We start from the raw sequence: 14533 nt of genomic DNA on the forward strand, positions 1-14533 counted from the left end.
AATGGAGCTGCCCAGGAGGATTTGGGCTTTGGGCTGCCAGGGCCACATCCCAGGCCTGCTTTGACCATAGACTCCTGCAGCCACTTAGTTCCTTTCTGTTCTGTCCTAGGGGTGGGGGTAGGGGGAGATGAGGGCGTGGCTTATTCAGGCTCAGTCCTGTCGTGCAGCCATCCCAGAACCTAGCCCCACAGGATAAAAATACATAGGGTCACACAGCCCCAGAGTACTTTGACACACAGCAAATCAGAGTGCCACCCCCTTCCCCTGCCCCAGATGTCAGCCACACATACCCGCAGAGTCTATACTTCAATCCAGACACAGGTCTTGCTCCCTGTGGCAAGGCCCTGGGAGCTGGACCTCTCCCCCAGAGGAGCTAGGAACAGCTGGCCAGTCTTGTGTCCAGGGTGGGTAGGAGGGGCGTTGGGTACCAGGTCCTTCCCATCCCCCATCCTAGGAGAGGAGCCTGGAGAGCTGGTACTGACCAGAGAGTGGGAAGGACCCAGATTGGGGGGGCTGTGGGGAGAGGGAGGGTGGGAGCAGAGATAAATGTTAGCTCATTTCTTCCGTAATTAGTTACTCCCTCATCCCCGCGTTGTAATTGTGAACAAGCTGTAATGTTTAATTAGTCTGTAAATGAAACCCCAATTTCATAATGGCCTGGCTGACAGGGCTAAGTGAACAGGGGAGGAGGCTGGGGGGGGGGGGCGGCGGGCGGTAATAGGGAGGGCCCGAGGAGGGGGGAGGACAGACCTGGCTCTTCTCAGCCTCAGCCCAGCCCAGCCTCAGTTGGGGGAGGCTCTCTTCCAGGTTAGGGAAGGGGAGGCTCCCAGGCTCCTGCTCCCCCCACCCCCACCTCAACCATTTTTCAAGTTGGGATGCCACCATCACGGCTTCCAGGCAAGGCTGCTGCTTCATTCCTAGGTCCAACCGTACCCCTCTCCCCATATCATCCACCTGCTAAGAGGCCTTGTTGTGGCCCCTAGACCTCAGGAGCTGACCCTCCTCCTAAAGGAGCAGTGATTGGCGCAGCACAGGCCCCTCCTGCTCCGCCCATGAATCCAGTATCCTTCCTGACCCTCCACTGCAGACTGTGATAAACCGGAGCTGCCGCAGGGGGGAGCCCCCGGCCCCACCTCCACCTCGCCTCTCTTCTGCCCCCCCCCCCCCAAAGTCCTCCCGCCTGTACACGCCCTCGCCCCGCCTGCCGCAGCCATAAATCTCAATTTACGAGGGCAGCTCTTGTGGGGGAGGGAGGCAGCGCTGCTAATGACGGCTCCGCAGCCGGATTTTTCATGTTGCACAGTCATAAATTTTTAAGAACAGCATGGGCAGCACGTTAGCGAGTTATCGAGGCTGCCTCTGTGCTGGCTGCCTGGCTCCGTGAGCAGAACTCTGTTGGGACAGGGGAGGGACAGGCAGCCAGACTGGTCTGAGGATCAGGGTGAAGTGGGCCAGCCAGCAGGCCAGGTGAGGCTGTGCACTGGGCGGGTGGGCCCTGGGAGCCAGGAAGGGCACACAGGTGGGATCCAGCGTTATTGGCGGGCACACAGACCATGGCATCGAGAACTGCTGATGGATGCCTCTGCTCCAGGACTTGACACCATGATGTACGAGGAGCCTGGAGACATATGGATTTTCAAAGTGGCCACTTTGAATAGAATTATAAACCCTGGCCATGCGCACAGTGAGGCTTCTGCCCTTGCAGAGCTGCAGTTGGATAAAAAACCAGGTGCTGTTCGGGAGTCCTTCTTAAAAGGCACCTGGGGTCACTGAAGGAGTTCCCTGGGGGAGTCTCCACAGGGGTGGGTGTATCAGCGGATGAGCCGGGAGCCAGGCTGACCTTGTTCTAGTTAAGCAGCTTCACTTCCACGTGGAGTGGTCCTGGGTAAGTCATGTACAATCCTGGGCCTCTGTTGCTCCCTCTTTAAAATGGGTGATGATGGTTCCTAACTCTTTAAAATTAAGATAAGAGCAAAATAGCTCACCTGGATAGTGCTCCTGCATTGCCAAATGAGGGATCTAGATTCAAAACTGGCTCCACTGCACTGGGGAAAGCTTGGTTCCCTCCTGCTGCTTTCCTTTTCTCTATCTGAAAAAGCCCACTCTAAGCAATGAAGCCCAGGCTATGACAAATAAAGGTTGTTCTTTTGGAAACACTGTTTGGCTTTGAGGTCATGTTAGCTCACTAGCTTCTTTAAATTTGGGGGGAAAATTGAGGGAATTACTGGAGGAACATATCTTAAAATCTCTGTGGCCATAGTAGTATTCATTTTTGTTCATTCACTCAGATGTTTGCTGATGGCTGGATGAACTAGATGGCTACCCAGTCCAGATTTGGGGATTCAGAGGTGAGGGGAGTTTCTCCCTGGGGAATGTCCCCAGCCCTGTGCCTTGTCTCCTCCCTGCCTGGACCTGCCAGGTACACACCTAAGCTGTTGGGTGCTGAGCCCTACACAGAGCCCCTCACAGGTCCATACATGGGATGCTCACTTGAGTTTGCAGATCTGCATAGCTGAAAGTTAATGAACTTTACTGCCTCTTGGGAAACATTTGTACAAGAAGTCAGTGGAGGTGGTACGACAGTGTTTGTATGGGAATTCCAGAGTGACTCACTCTGTGATGAGGAGACCAATGCTGCTCCTCTAGGGAGAAGAGAGTCTTCAGGTTGGGCTTTGCTCTCCTCTCTTGGGGACTATCCTGCTGGCTTTCCCTGCACGAGACACCTGGCTCTGTCCCACCTTCTCTCACCTGCAGGACTTAGTCCACTCGATCCCCATTCCTTGACCTAGTTAATGCCTATACATGTCTCATAAGTGCAACTCAAGATTTGCTCCTTGAGGCTAGACTAGGTCAGATCCCCTCCTCTGTGCTCTGCTTCATCACATATTGCACCCCCTGGGCCTCATAATAATTAAAAAATAAGTTGTTTGCTGCCCCTCTTCCCAGCCTGACTGTAAGTTCCCTGAGGGCAGGAACTTCCACCTGTTCTGTTCAGCTCGACCTCCCTACCACAAAGCTCACCACAGTGTCCGAGTCATGTAGGCAGATGGTAAATAAAGTGTGTTATTTTGAATTGAGTTAAATTGAGTTGAGATGGCCTTGGCCCACCCCTGGGTGCCAGGGCAGGGGGAGGTGGCTAGGGAAGTGCCTGGAGCCGAGGTGCTTCCCATTAGTCCTCATGATTAATTCACAGCCACACCGTGATGGAGTGGGCTTGTCCCCAGCCAGCGTCTCCGCTGGGGCCCACCTGTTAACGACAAACAAACAAAGGGGATAAATAATGCATTGGGAGCTGAGCCAGGCAAGGCGGCGGTATTGAAATTAATAGGGATTAGCTGAGCAGCTTGAGGATGAAATATTTACCAGGTGGGGCTGGGGCTTAGTGAGGGTAGCCCCCCCTAGTCCCTAAGCTTAGCCTACACTGGCTAGAAATGGGGAGTTCCAGCATCACTACCACCCCCAGCTTTCTTGGTTTATAGGACAGGCTGACCAGACTGCTGAGAGCTGACTTTTGTCATGGCAGGTGGGGAAAGGGCTGAAGCCCTCCCTCAGTACCCTAGAAGCTGAGGACAAGGGCCATCACTGTTCCCAGAATCTGGGCAGATCTAGCTTTTCATGATATGTGTTCCTGCTGAAAGAGACTCACCTGTGTTCTTGTGCTCCACCCTCTCCAGTCCTTCCTCCCTTCCATGTGATGCAGAGTTACAGAGGCCTGTGTGTAGGTAACATTGTGCCTTGGGGTTTGTGATCTAGCAGGTACTGACAGGAGGGCACAGGGTACTGTGGGAATACTGAAAAGGGGTCTCTAATACAAACCTGAGCTGGTGGTGGCACACTTGGTTGAATGCACACATTACCATGTGCAAGGACCCAGGTTCAGTCCCCTGATCCCCACCTGCAGGGGAAAACTTTATGAGCGGGTGAAGCAGGTCTGTAGGTATCTTTCTTTCTCTCTCCCTTTCTGTCTCCTACCCTCTCAGTTTCTCTCTAAAAAAGACCAAAAACAGGTGCTTGCTTCGGCAGCACATATACTAAAATTGGAATGATACAGAGAAGATTAGCATGCCCCCGCACAAGGATGGTACACAAATTAGTGAAGCATTCCATATTTTTCAAAAAAGCAAAAACAGCAAAAATGCATACATTACAAAGCCCCTCGCCCCCCAAAATGGTAGCAAGTTTTGTTGCTGAGGGAAGAGGGCTAATGGAAGATTTTCAGAAAAGACCATGAGGCAAAAGATCCCAAACTCCATGGTCCGGCAGGAGAGTGGGAGAGATGGAAAGAAAAGTTGGGCAGGGGGAGTCAAGCGGTAGCACAGCGGGTTAAGTGCAGCGCGAAGTGCATGGGCTGGTTTAAGGATCCCAGTTCAAGCCCCCGGCTCCTCACCTGCAGGGGAGTCCCTTCACAAGCGGTGAAGCAGGTCTGCGGGTGTCTTTCTCTCCCCCTCTCTGTCTTCCCCTCCTCTCTCCATTTCTCTCTGTCCTATCCAATAGTGACGACAACAAGAATAACTACAATGATAAAACAACAAGGGCAACAAAAGGGAAGGAAGGAAGGAAGGAAGGAAGGAAGGAAGGAAGGAAGGAAGGAAGGAAGGAAGAAAGAAAGAACAACCAGGGCCAGGCACCTGGTTTAAAAAGAAAAAGTTGGGCAGACCATCAGAACTTCATTAAGAAGAGTTTGTAGACTATCTAAGCAATGAAGTACCATTGGAGGTGGTTGCTTTTTTTTTTTTTTTTTTTTTTCACTTAGAAGCTAGGTAATTTTTGTTTTCTAATAAGAGACAGGGACAAGGTGGTGGCATATCTGGTTAAGAGCACCTATAGTGCTCAAGTACCCATGTTCAAGCCGCTAGTCCCCACCTGCAGGGTAAAGCTTCATGAGTGATGAAGTAGGGCTACAGGTGTCTCTCTGTCTCTTTCCCTCTGTCTCCTCCTCCCTGCTCAGTTTCTCCCTCTCTATCCAATAATAAATAAATAATAAATTTGAAAAATAGATACAGAGAGAAAGTGAGAGAGAGAGAGAGACTAGAGCACCCCTTAGCTCTAGTTTATGACGGTGCTGGGGACTGAACCTGGGACCTCAGAGCCTCCAGCTTGAAACTCTTCATGTATAGTCATTATACTATCTCCCTAGCCCAGCTCAGAACTTTTATTTTGAATTCATTTTACATTTTCAGGAAAGTTTCTACATTCACTGTTGCCACTCATTTTATTTTCTGTTCCTGGTCCAGACCACTGAAGGGTTTTAAGACTTGGAGTGAAATAGCCAGATTGATAGCTCCAAGGATTGATGTGTGTACTGCTGTCACCAGATGAGAGATGGTGGTGCCCTGGACCAGGGTGGTAGTCATGGGGATATAGATTTGGAAACTGTTGGAAAATACATGGTAATTAAAAGCCTTGGGGGTGGATTCAGTTGCCCAGGGAGAGATAAGAGGGTCAAATGACAGTTCTGAACAGCACCTGCATGTTAGGGGTAGAAGCAGCGGCAAGTGCAGAGGGACCCAGAAAGCTTGGGGAGATGAAAAGCTGCCACGGAAGCCAGGGTTTCCAGGAGTGAGTCAGTCCCCTTCTTCTTCTTCCACTGGGTCGACCTAACTAGACTTTTTTGGGTAATCTTTATTTATTTATTGGGTAGAGAGAGCCAGAAATTGAGAGGAAGGGAAAGGAGGGAGAGAGGCAGACAGACACCTGCAGCCCTGCATCACCACTTGTGAAGCTTTCCCCCTGCAGGTGGGGATCAGGGGCTTGAACCTGATGAGTCTTTGTGCACTGTAATGTGTGTGCTTAACCAGGTACGCCACCACCTGGCCCCCTAACTAAGCCTTCACCCCCAAAGTCTCAGAGATCATTAGGGAAAGTGGAGGGTGGGGTGGGGTCCAGATTGCAAGTTGGGAGATGAAGAAACATAACTGTTAACAACTCTGAAGTTTGGCTGTGGGGGCTCTGTTCAATGTAAGGCCCTTTTAAAAGGGCAGCGTGGTTGGACTCCAGAGCCCAGGTGGGGTGAAGAGCTGCGCTGTAGAAGAGCCTGACAGGGTGAGCCCCTTCTGAGATCAGGACGTAACAAGAGGATGGCTGCAGGCCAGGGGAGCTCCTGTGTCTCCTGTGCTGTAGGAGGTAGGGCTGTATGGGTGAAGAGGTAGAGGCCATGCTGGGGGTAGATTTGAGACTCTGTGGACAGTAGGGGAAAATTAAAATCATCACTATTGAGAGAAAGGGCACAATATCCTCAGGAATGTGCAAGATTGGTGGCAGTTTTCAACACCCAGTTGAAGTTTGTGATTTTTTTTTCTTTCTAGCTAGAGGGTGAGATACAGAAAAGGAGAAAGCCAGAAAAGGAGAGACCTCAGAGCACTGTTCTACCACTTGTGAAGCTTCCCTTGTGCAAGCTCTCCATTGTGGTGGTGGGGTCTTGAAGCCAGATCCTTGTGCATGATAAAGTGTACACACTACTGGGTGAGCCATCTCCTGACCTCAAAATACCCACATTAAAATTAAAATTTTTTTATTATTCTTATTTATTGGATAGACACAGAAATTGAGAAGGGAGAAGGTGATAGAGATAGAGAGGAACAGAGCCAGAGAGACCTGCAGCTCTGCTTTGCTGCTCATAAATCTTTCCCTCTGCAGGTGGAGACTGGGGACTTGAACCTGGGTCCTTGCACTCTGTGATGTAACATGTGCTCAACAGGTGCGCCACCGTCGCCCCCCCCATTTTTAAAAATTGATTTATTTTAACGAAAGATCAGGGCACTGCTCAACCCTGGCTTATGATAGTACTGGGGATTGAATTAGAACTTCTAAACTTCAGACATGGAAGTCTGGTGTGCTACCTTCCTGGCATTACTGTGATCTTAGGTGTGGCTTGAACCTATGTGGTGCCAATTCCTCATGTCATACTTAGTCCAGATGTAGGTGCAGAGAAGACAGTGTCTGGGTTTTTTCCAGGCTAGGGTGATGGAAAGAAAAGTGAGAGAGAGAGAGAGAGAGAGAGAGAGAGAGAGAGAATTAATACAGAAAGGGGGGCTGGGCAGTGGCACATCTGGTTGAGAACACAAGCCCCCAGTCCTCACCTGCAAGGGGAAAGCTTCACAAGTGATGAAGCTATGCTGGAGGTGTCTCCCCCCTCCCCCATCTCTCTTTTTAAAGATTTCACTTATTAATAATGAGAAAGATAGGAGAGAGAGAAAGAACCAGACATCATGTTGGTACATGTGCTGCTAAGGATTGGACTCTGGACCTCATGCTTGAGAGGTCCATGCTTTATCCACTGCGGCATTTCCTGGACTACTTTCTTCCCTTTCTGTCTCCTCCTTCCTTCTCCATATTTTTCAATCCTTATCCAATAATAATACATATTTAAGTATTAAAAGAGAGAATTAATACTGGCAAGAAAAGGTTGACATGGTGGATGATGGACTACAAGCTCCAGAGTTAAGAGCATCAGTTAGGATGCTAGAACAAAAGCTGCTTGATGCATATCCCTATTGTCCGCTGCCCTTCTTCACTAAATAGAACCCCTGTATTAGTGCATATTCTGTTAAGGCTATTATTTTTTAGTATATTTTTGCTGCTACCAGAGTTATCACTGGGGCTTGGTACCTGCATGATGAATCCTTGCTCTTATGGCCATTTTTCCTTTTTCTTTTTTTATTCTCTCTTTTATTTGGTAGGATAGAGAGATATTGAGAGGGCAAGAGGAGTTATCGAGGGAGACAGAAAGATAGACACCTGCAGCACTGCTTCACCACTCAGGAAGCATCCTCCCTACAGGAGCTAAAACCTGGGTCCTTGAGCATGGTAATGTAAATACTCAACTAGGTTTGCCATCACTCTACCCCCTGGAGCTAATTTTTAAAAAGTATCATCTCATACAACTAGATATGGTTGTCTCTGAGTTCTAGCCAGTGAGATAAAAGGAGAAGTTATGTTATTATTAGAAACAATACTAATGGAAAATGACTTGGTTAGAAAATGCTTTGCTTTTGTGATGGAGTTTCAATAGCCATTTTGGACTGTTCGATAACACAAAATTTGGAAGCAAAATGTTGTGAATATGTAAGACAGAAGGAAGAAAACTATGTCCTTGATTCTGTGGAGATGTGGGGCTTTCAGTCAACTAATTAATTAATTCCTTTGTCACCAGGGTATCACTGGGGCACAGTGCCTACACAAAGAATCCACCACTCCCAGTGGCCATTTTTTTGTTTTTATTTTTTGGTAGTGAGACACAGAGAGTTAGGGCAAATAGAGGGAGAGAAGGGGAGCAAGAAGAGAGAGAGAGAGACACCTGTAGCACTATTCTGATACTTATGACACTTCTCCCCAACGTGGGGGGGGCAGGGGCTTGAACCTGCACCTTTGTACGTTATAACCTGTGCACTCTACTGGGTGTGCTACCACTTGCCCCTGGGATTTAGACTATAAGTCACCAACATAAAAAAAATCTCACCAAGTAAAGCTGTATTTCCCTGTTTTCACATAGGCTCCCATCTAACTTTGACATTTATCCTTCTTAGTAGCATGGGCTGTGTCCTGAGGTACAGCAGGAAGCAATTAAAAAGCATCGGAGCACAGCAAAGGTTACCAAATTCTAGCCTGGACTGGCACCATTCTTATTGCCGTGTGCCGTTCTCCTCTGCCCTCATTCAGCTGAGTGTACATTTAGGGTCCATTTGTTTCATCATTCTCTTTCCTACCTTAACATTCAGTATTAGTATGATTTCTGATACAAGAGAAGGAAAACCAAATTTGGACTGGTAAGATAGTTCACTTTGGATAGTTTGCTTATTTTGTCACTTGCAACCTGGCCCCCACTGTGCTGAAGAAAGCTGTGGTGCTGTCTCTTTGTCTCTTTATCTGGGGTTGGGGGAGGGTTGTTGGCCTGGGGTGTTGAAAGCCCAGTGAGAAGCAAGAGAGGAAGGAAGGAAGGAAGGCAAGCAGTGCTCCAGCCTTCCCAATTTAAACTGTCATAAATATCAACAGATAATTTCACAAAACTTTTAAGGGCTTGTTATCGTTAGCTAACCAGTTAATTCAAAACCCCAGTGTCACCAAGGACCCACATCTCTCCCATCCTTTTACCTTCATCATGTTTTTTGCAATCTAAATCCCCTAAAGGTTGGAAGTCCCAAATACTATGTGCAGACCTGAAACCATTCAGCAGAATGTAAAGAACTATTTCCTTTTTGCTCTTCTCTAGAGAGTGAAGGATATTTCCTGACCTTGAACTCACCTACCCTCACACCTCAGGATCCAGACCGTGACCACCCCTAAATAAGTAGCCAGCAAAGGGGAGAGCTTGGATCCTCGCATCTTAGACCACACAGGCTGTGCCTGGCCACTTGAGGGAGGATTGAGCTCTGTCAACTGGGTGCAGGGGTTGGTGAAGTGAGAAAAAGTGGATTGGCGGGTGGTGATGGTGGGTGTAGACAGGAAGAGTCAAGGCATACATGGCTTTAAGGTCCCAGGAAGATGAAAGAAAATGCACTGTTGTGTCAGAAGCTAGGGATGTTTAAATTTTTTTTTTTTAAATTTTTTATTTAAGAAAGGATTAATGAACAAAAACATAAGGTAGGAGGGGTACAACTCCACACAATTCCCACCACCCAATCCCCATAACCCACCCCCTCCCATGATAGCTTTCCCATTCTCTAGCCCTCTGGGAGCATGGACCCAGGGTCGTTGAGGGTTGCAGAAGGTAGAAGGTCTGGCTTCTGTAATTGCTTCCCCGCTGAACATGGGCGTTGACTGGTCGGTCCATACTCCCAGTCTGCCTCTCTCTTTCCCTAGTAAGGTGTGTCTCTGGGGAAGCTGAGCTCCAGGACACATTGGTGGGGTCTTCAATCCAGGGAAGCCTGGCCAGCATCCTGGTGGCATCTGGAACCTGGTGATTGAAAAGAGGGTTAACATATGAAGCCAAACAATTTGTTGAGCAATCATGGATCCCAAGCTTGGAATAGTGGAGAGGAAGTGTTAGGGAGGTACTCACTGCAAACTCTAGTGTACTTCTGCTTTCAGGTATATATTTTGCAGTAGTTTATGGATACGTGTGCACATAAGCTCTCTCTCTCAGAAACCGGTGTATATCTAGGTTATGGGACTTTGTTAGAAAGTGAACTACCTGAGATGAAATTAGAGTGTACTATAAAAGGAAAGGTCTCACCCGAGTAATGCAGCTGAAGGTTTGTCATTCCACACGTGAAGTCTCTGGACACAGTCTGAGGTGAAGCATGCTGAGGTGGCAATCGTTGCGTTGGTTAGGTTGTGATCGGCGGATGCAATATTATTTGGTTTGGATTGGGAGATGCATATGGGAAAGTGGGCCCTATCCAAGGGTTCCAGGACTGGGGGAAGTAGGGGCTCTATAGTGTAGATGTGAGGTTCCTGCTGTCTTAGGGTTCAAAAAGACAATCGATAGTTAATATTATCATCACATTATTTGGTAATTGGGTTAACTTTGAAAAGTCCCTTTGTTATGGTTTGCTGTACAGTATCCAGTATCTTGTATATAGCTGTGCTATTGGATGCTTCTAATCTACTTGGTCTAGGCTTTTGAGAGAGTCCGCATATCAAATACATAGCCTATATATTAAAAAGATTCAGTTTGTCTTTTTAGAAACTTTGAGACATACAATTGATTTCCCCCCTCTCATATTAATTAACTACTGATTTATATGTCTACATTTTGCTAGGAGTGTACATAAACACCATTCCCACCACCAAAGGACTGTGACCCATCCCTCCCGAACTGCTCTAGGTCACTGATTGTCAGAGAAATGCAAATTAAGACAACACTAAGATACCACCTCACTCCTGTAAGAATGGCATACATCAAAAAGGACAGCAGCAACAAATGCTGGAGAGGATGTGGGGACAGAGGAACCCTTTTACATTGCTGGTGGGAATGTAAATTGGTACAGCCTCTGTGGAGAGCAGTCTGGAAAACTCTCAGAAGGCTAGACATGGACCTTCCATATGATCCAGTAATTCCTCTCCTGGGGTTATACCCCAAGGACTCCATAACACCCAACCAAAAAGAGGTGTGTACTCCTATGTTCATAGCAGCACAGTTCATAATAGCTAAAACCTGGAAGCAACCCAGGTGCCCAACAACAAATGAGTGGCTGAGAAAGCTGTGGTATATATACACAATGGAATACTATGCAGCTATCAAAAACAATGAACCCACCTTCTCTGACCCATCTTGGACAGAGCTAGAAGGAATTATGTTAAGTGAACTAAGTCAGAAAGATAAAGATGAGTATGGGATGATCCCACTCATCAACAGAAGCTGACTAAGAAGATCTGAAAGGGAAACTAAAAGGCAGGACCTGATCAAATTGTAAGTAGGGCACCAAAGTAAAAACCCAGTGGTGAGGGGTAGACATGCAGCTTCCTGGGCCAGTGGGGGGATGTTTAAATTTTTATGTTTCAGAGAAAGAGCAGTGGAGAGGATGTTAAGAAGTGAAAGGTAAGGAGAGTTGGGCGGTAGCGCAGCAGGTTAAGCGCATGTGGCGCAAAGCGCAAAGACCGGCTTGGCATAAGGATCCCGGTTTGAGCCCCTGGCTTCCCACATGCAGGGGAGTCGCTTCACAGGTGGTGAAGCAGGTCTGCAGGTGTCTATCTTTCTCTCCCCCTCTCTGTCTTCCCCTCCTCTCTCCATTTCTCTCTGTTCTATCCAACAACAACAATAATAACTACAACAATAAAACAACAAGGGCAACAAAAGGGAATAAATATTTTTTAAAAAAAGAAGTGAAAGGTGGGAGTCGGCCGGTAGCATAGGGGGTTAAGTGCAGGTGGCACAAAGTGCAAGGACTGGTGTAAGGATCCTGGTTCGAGACCCCAGCTCCCCACCTTCAGGGGAGTCACTTCACAAGCGGTGAAGCAGGTCTGCAGGTGTCTATCTTTTTCTCCCCCTCTCTGTCTTCCGCTCCTCTCTGTCCTATCTAACGAGGACAACATCAGTAACAACAACAATAACTACAGTAAAACAACAAGGGCAACAAAAGGGAATAAATATATATATATATATATATGTGTGTGGCTGTGGAATTGAGATCCAAGGACATCACTGGTCATTGCTGTTCAGGTCCTAGAATGAGGCTGGTGACAAGTTTTTCAAAGGAGAGGCTGTGCTCAGCTGGTCTCAGAAGCCAGTTTCCCCATGGCCCTCCCAGGGCAGGCATCTTCACTGGGCCTTGGGCTGTCTATCTGGCTGTCCTCTAGCACCCCTAGCAGTACCATCCCAGAGCCAGGAGGAGTGGGAGACTACCTGGCCCCTCTACCTGGATGGGGTCTTGACAGGAATGAGTGGGGGGAGGTTGGTACCCGTTGTAATGGCTAGAACAGCCACCCTGTTACTATGGCGTATTTCACTTTTAATTCTGACATATAATGTAATGATCTTTTTTAAGGCCCGATGATATTATCTGCCTGACTAGATTATTGAGTCTTCATCATCTCCAGATAAATTTATGGCCAGGACGAGGCTCAGGATTTATCATCAGTCAATAGAGCTCGATACTCTAACAAGGCGTGTAATAAGATATACATATTTAATGATCCAAGGGGAGGAGCGCTAATGGGAGCCCAGAGTGAGTGGTCCACAGGCCGGGGCTCTGCCCTCCGGTTGCTATAGATTCAAGGCCATGGGCATAGTCTTCGCCTGCCGTCTGTCCCCAGCTCCAGCACCTCAGTGTCTTGTTGGGACTCTGTGTGTGAGGCAGCACTGGGGACAGTGTCAGAGCTGAAGCCTAGGCTCTCTCAGCCCAAAGGGTACACAGGCATCCCTCCAGGAAACTCCTCTCCTGCTTCTAGACCTCAGAAGGGTTGGGGGGAGTCTTAGACCTGGACGAACAGGCCCCTGAGTGTTAGGGCGGGCCCACAGGGGAAGGGAGTGCCGGGGCTGCGTGCCCAGGCCGCTGATGGTGACGGATGGTTTTTCATTACAGCCTCTCAGGTCCTGCCCGCGCCCTGTGTGGAAATTCTATTTATTCCCTAATTTGTAAAAATTCCCTCTTTATCTGATCCCAATCAGGGCGGGGTAATTGGCTCTCTGGGGCAGCGGCTGGGGTCCTTGATGAAGAGCTATGTGGATATACCCAGCCTGGCCCCCGCCCAGCCCGCCACCAGGGCCCACAATTAATAATGATTTGCAAATGGCAGACAAGCAATAACACAGAAAGATGTGGTGTCCGCGCTGCCTCTTCATTTCTTCCCCTCGCAGATATAAATGGCCATAGAACAAAAACCCAGCAGTATAAATTCTGGAATTACTTATTCGCTGGGATAAATGGGGCCTGGAGCCACCTGCCCTGCTCCCGCCACCCTGCTTGCCAATGCCCTGACCTCAGGTCTGGCCCCTCTGCTCTTTGGTTTCCACCATAGTCACCACCACTCTCTCTGCTCCTACTTGTGTGGCCCAGAGTTGAGAGTGGTCAGTTGCCTGCCCTGTGGTCTATAGCTTCCTTAGTCTCTGTCTTCTCTCATTGGCTTCTGTCCCCACTCTGCACTGGACTTTGAATGGAGTTCACATGTCCCACCAGACCTGGGAGTCTGGCTCAAGGTGGGTGGTGAGTATTTTCTTTGGCACTTAGGACCCATCCTGTGATTGGCCTAGTTGAGTCTGAGTTGGGTTCCTGGTGGCCAAATGTGATGCAAGGTACATAAGAAGTTTGATGCTGTGCTGACTGGTGCTGTTGTGGGAGGTTGGCACAGGCATTTCCGGGCATGATGCCCTCTCGGCCAGGCGCATCCTCTTCCCCCCCCCCCCCAGTGGCTGTGAGCTGGCGGGTAATGGGCGTGTAATGGCCTCATTTCTATGCCCGGCCTCCAGGAGTGGCGGTAAGTGTTTGATTGCCTTAATTTCCAAACACATCATTATCCCAGCTTTACCAGCGCTTAATAAACACTTTATGAGGATTTTTTTAAAAACATCTTCGGTTCGCATACTTCTCTAAAGTGATAAACTCTAATTAAGTCTAATATTTAAAAATATGGTAATGGTGAGTTGTTTGAATAAGTGGACTGCATTTCTGTAATTTCATTATTACGTAAAACACGCTAATTATTTGGAGCGCTCTTATTATGGAGAGAGAAATCGCCTGCTAATCAAGATGAAATTGCCTTTTCCCCTTATTGTGGAACCACCATCATCTTTCACCATCAGCCCCGTGGCACCTCCAGGCACCTCGGTCGGGTGGAGGAGGCTGAGAGGAGGGGCTGAAAGAAGGGGTCACTTTGGAGTTGAGGCTGCAAGGCCCTGTCTATGGAGAGGAGGGAGGGAATCTTTGTCTGGGGAGGGGTCCTTCCAGTGAGCCAGGGTGGCCCTTCTTGAGCCCCTAGGGGACTGTGTAGACCTTGTCTGGGACAAAGAACAGGGGCTTGAGACTGGGGGTTATTAAGGCATTACTGGTAGAACACTATTATTATTATTTGATATTACTGGAACAACAACAGCTAGCCCGGGCACTGATTCAAGAAAAGACAAACAGACAAAAACCTCACTGCATTTAAAAAACCA

The 14533-nt window shown here is 48.3% G+C and overlaps 1 protein-coding gene and 1 non-coding gene across 9 annotated transcripts in view; both read left to right on the forward strand.

The window, feature by feature from the left end:
• The window catches only part of ERI3 (ERI1 exoribonuclease family member 3), a 138633-nt gene that overhangs the window by 117644 nt on the left and 6456 nt on the right, over nt 1–14533 (forward strand). The gene's annotated exons all lie outside the window — the stretch shown is intronic.
• Nucleotides 4008–4113, forward strand: LOC132532489 (U6 spliceosomal RNA). Its single transcript, XR_009544443.1, has one exon. It is a non-coding gene; the product is annotated as a U6 spliceosomal RNA (small nuclear RNA).

The sequence above is a fragment of the Erinaceus europaeus genome, chromosome 13, assembly GCF_950295315.1.
Source record: "Erinaceus europaeus chromosome 13, mEriEur2.1, whole genome shotgun sequence".
Classification (NCBI taxonomy): Eukaryota; Metazoa; Chordata; class Mammalia; order Eulipotyphla; family Erinaceidae; genus Erinaceus; species Erinaceus europaeus.